Source organism: Pteropus vampyrus, unplaced genomic scaffold (assembly GCF_000151845.1).
Source record: "Pteropus vampyrus isolate Shadow unplaced genomic scaffold, Pvam_2.0 Scaffold5108, whole genome shotgun sequence".
Taxonomy (NCBI): domain Eukaryota; kingdom Metazoa; phylum Chordata; class Mammalia; order Chiroptera; family Pteropodidae; genus Pteropus; species Pteropus vampyrus.
The window spans coordinates 1-4,809 of record NW_011893889.1 but is presented as its reverse complement, the minus strand read 5'-3'; positions in this window follow the sequence as shown (position 1 = coordinate 4,809).

The following is a 4,809-nucleotide window of genomic DNA, read 5'->3' as shown; positions in this document are numbered from 1 at the left end:
AAAATATATAAGAACATATAAAATATAGTAATAAAATAAAAATGAAATAAAATCAGAAATAGTAACAAATTTATGCCAGAAATCAGAATTATAAAAATGCATATTTGATATGGGGAGGATTCATAAATTTGACTAAGCTTTCTAACAATAATGTCCACAGAGAAACCTAATCTGTTACCGAATTCACATGGGCCATAAGCTGAAAACACTCGATGAGAGAGGCACAACCTTCTTCATAATGATATCAAAAGAAATTCCTTCGAAGACAACGTTATATAAAATAACAAAGTTCTTAACAATGACCTTATTATAGGAAACGCAAACAAGTTTTATAAGATTATTTCTCATTGTGTCCCTGAATGTAGGCCAATGGAAACAAACTTAGATAACTGAAACTCAATAATTTCTGAAATACAACATTTCTAGTCTTATATGTTTCTTAGGAACTAAAGAGATAGAAAAGGAAAAAAAAGGAGGTCCTGACTGTTTCTCTCTAGCACTAAGCCTATATTCACTCCATTTAACCCAATACCAACCACAAAAGGATGCACAACTAATGCTATTAAATATATATTTAGACTGTATTTCAAAATGCCAAAGAGGATGAATAACTGAAATGTAAATTTGTTAAACATAGAAAAGATGGCAGAAGGTTGAAAAACTTGCTAGGGGAGGAGAATATCTCCTTTTTCCTCTCTTATGCCCTTAGGCACAAATATCAAAGGTTTGAGGGTGGGACATTTAATAGGAAAGGTTATAAACTGGAAGAATCTGTAGCATATGGGATTCTCAGCTGCACACATTATTACTACAAAAAGTTTTGGGGGAATTCTGTGGGGTTTTGTATTTTTCAGGATTATGGGGTCCCCTTCCTTCTATCTTGGGGCGAGAAACAACTTTTTAAAGGCTCCTTTGGATCTTCAGTACCAAAAGAGCTGAAAGAGCTGAAAGCTAACTGTGGCATTTGCTGTAGGTTTAGGCTTAAGGATAAAGCTTGTGGACCTTCATACTTACTTCTAGACTATGGTACCTAAATTATTGATGTAGGAATAAAACAAACAAACAAAAATAATTCCTAGATACTCTGTCTAGGAATAAAAAATATCTAATTGTTGTTATTTTATGATTTATTCTCAGAATCTTGAGAGAATTGAACAGGTAAAGAATTGTAAAACTTATTAATTTTGCATTATAGCAATCACTTGGAACTAAACGGAAGTTTTAGCAGAATATTGCCATTGTATAACCAGTTAAATCACTATAATTTGTTTCATAATAGTACAAAACTATCTTTAAAATGAAGACCATTTTAAAATACATAGCTTTGACTGAAAATATAAATATTGGCATTCACTACACATAAGATACCAAACAAGTGGGTGAAAAAGCTGTTTCAACATAATCTTAACATAAAGTATTATGGAACACTAGCCCTAGGATCACTGTATATATGTATGACCAATTAAAATAAGATATAACTTCGTATCATTGTATATATGTATAATCAATTAAAATAAGACGTAACTTTGGTCATATTAAAAATTTTGGTATTTCAGACTTACTCTGCGCAGGGCATTTTGAAAATCATTTCCCATTTCTAAAGTTGTAATAATAAATACTCCAAGAACTAAAAGTCCCCCTGGTAGCATTCTGGATACCTGAAAAATAGAAATGTAGTGTTAGCTAACATAAGCATTTGGCATTATATTCAATCCTTTTGAGAAGCTAAATATTAAATGAGCAAATATCTACTAAGTACCAACTATATGCACAGCACTGAGGTAAAGATTTTGAAAAATCAGTTAAAATACTAAGAAATGGTTGTCAACCAAGATGAATGGGGTGTCATTATGTACACAGTCTTCCTAAATGTCCTAAACTTTTTACCCTAAAATTACCTAATAAATAAAACCATTTAATTATGACACCCTTTAGCTACATCAATAAACAAACCCCTTTACTTCATGAGATCAAAGACTAAAACATCTTCTAGAATTTTTCCAATGGCTTTTTTATCAGTTACATAAAATATCAATTTTGCCTTAGACTGGTATTTCAGACTCTCTAAAATCTGCCTAATCTGTTACTCAGAGCCTCATTTGACACTACTTTAAAATATTCAACAATCAAAAATTTCTCACTGTTCTCTATACATCTGCTTAGGCGTTCTAAACTTTCTACCTTTACTCATACTGTTCCCTCAGCCTGAACTGACTTTCTCTTATACTTCTACACATCTGACTCTATTGAATAGCTCAGAGCAAGCTTGAGGAAGCTGCCTTCCCTGATCCTTTATTCTCCAAACTGCCATGGGACTTCAGTGTAGTTTTCCCATGGGGCTTATCGCACGAGCCTGTATTACAGTTATCTGGGTACTTTACTAGTTGATCTGGGAGCTCTTTAAGGAAAGAAATAATTCTCAACTACCTTTATATTTCTATAATATTTAGCAGAATACTAGAACCTGGAATTCCAACAGGGAATCTGACTTGAAAATCCATTGGTTCCTATTGTTTAGATTTATTTCAAATTTTTAAACCTGTTTATTGATGCATTGGGCATTTATGTTATTTTTAATTTTCCTTTACTTTAAAATAGTATTGGTTAAAAATCCTGGCAAGTCTTTCAATGTACACAGAATTATTTGCTTAGGATAAATCTCATGAGGTAGATTACTAGGTTAAGAAGTTACCATATTTTTAAGGTTTCTGATACAGACTACCAGTTTGTTCTCCATAATATCTGTATTTCTTTTCACATGATTGTGGCTAGTTCTTACTGCCACATGGATTTCTTCCTACAATCTATACTCAGAGATAAAAGTGCTCTGGGTATCTTTTGTGTACTTAACGTATAAGCAAACTGATCATAAAATTAAGTGTTCCAAAAACCAGATACCATAGTCTAATCCATAAAATATCTGCATTGTATCATCAGCTGGTGGTTCCCTCTAACTTCATAAATTCTACTTATTATAGTAATACACGCTTGACATATAAACAAAGAACAGTTTTCATATTTAACATGAGGTACCTGTATATCTTTTCAAAACCACAAACATAAAAGTAACCATTTCTTTCTAGAGGCAAAAATGTTGACCTATTTTGCTATATAAATTTTATGTTTCTGTATGTGTACATATATACATTTTTATGTATATAATATACATCTTTCTACATTATGTGTGTGTATATATATATATTTACAAACCCTTGGGAAACTTAAGTTTAAAATACTTAATATTTTTGTTAGAAAAAGGCATTAAGTATTTCTTGGATTTTTTTAAATAACTAAATAGCACCCCCATCACAAACGCATACACACAAACACCAGTAAGCATGTGTGTGCTTAAGAGTTAAAGTTGATTAGAGAAAGAAATAATTCTACATTTACCTTATTCCAACATTCTTTATTAGATGATATAATCCATTCAATAACTAGTTTTAAGTGAATTCACTCATCATTCTTTCACCTACCCCCAAATCTGTCTCCTCCCCATGGGATGGCGACACCATCTTTCCAGATGACCAAGCTAAACACCTGAGCAATCTTCCCTGCTCTCTCACAACATGCCTTCACTCCCGATCTACTTGATCACCCAACAGTCTTGATATTAACTGCTCCTCTGAAATGTTCTGGCAATGAAGTTTTAGCTCACTGCATTAGTTTGTTCATGCATTCATTTATCTAATACTTTGGAGTTCTCCTTATAAACCATGAAAATATTGTGCTTGGCACTGAGGATACAGCCATAAAAAAACTGATGTGACCCCTGCCCTCACAAGGCTCAGAGTTTAGTTTAGACTCACATTATCATTTTTTGACTATTGCTATAACTGTGTGTCTTCTGTTCTGTCTCCAGTCTCCATTTACTGGACCGACACATTGAAATTATTTTCTAAATTATTGACAGATCAATTATATTAACTCCTTCCCAAAATAAGAAGCTCTTGAAATCTATCACAGAGCTACTATCTACCAAACAAACTCCTCACTTCTTAGGATAGGACTCTAAAACCATCCATAACTGGCCCCTTACACTCTTATATCTAAATATATTCTTTTTTATATCCTGTTTCAATTATATCCAATTGGTTGCTCTACTCCTAACATTCCATTCACTTTTATGCCTCTGGGTCATCTATCCATACTGTCCTTTGTGCATCTGGTGTGTTCCCTGATTTCTACTGGCAAAGTCTTCTTTATCTTTCAAGTTCAGAGCCTTATATGAAGCTGTTTGAATCCAGCCATTAGCAGATATGAAATCATTCCCTACTCTATTTCCTATAGCACTTTTCTATTTTTATCTCATTTCTCTTACAACCGATTTGAGTAATAATGTCTTCTGCTTTGGTTAAAATATAAATTCTGAGGCTATCGAAAAAAAAAAAAACCCCCAAAAACTAATCATGATTTTATTCCCTCAGTGCCTATATTAAATCTGACCAGAAATTATATTATCAATAACTAGCATTATTTTAAAGTAAAGAAAAACTGGAAATAAGCTAAACAACCCATAACGAGATATACCTTAAAAAATACAATGGATAAAGGTTGACAAAGGAAAAGCACAGCATATAAGATCAAAAACTAAGACTCCCTGGGTACAAATTCTAGTTCCACCATTTGTTGTTACTTCAAGTAAGAAAAATGCAAGTTTTGAAAACTTAAGAATGTGTAATCTGAAGTCCTAATCTAATAACCCGAGGATAAAGGGCTTTTATTTTGTCAGTCAATAAACACAAACTTAACTATATAAAGAGAAGAAGACAATGACCTGGTTTGCATGTTCTGTGGCCCATTCTTCAT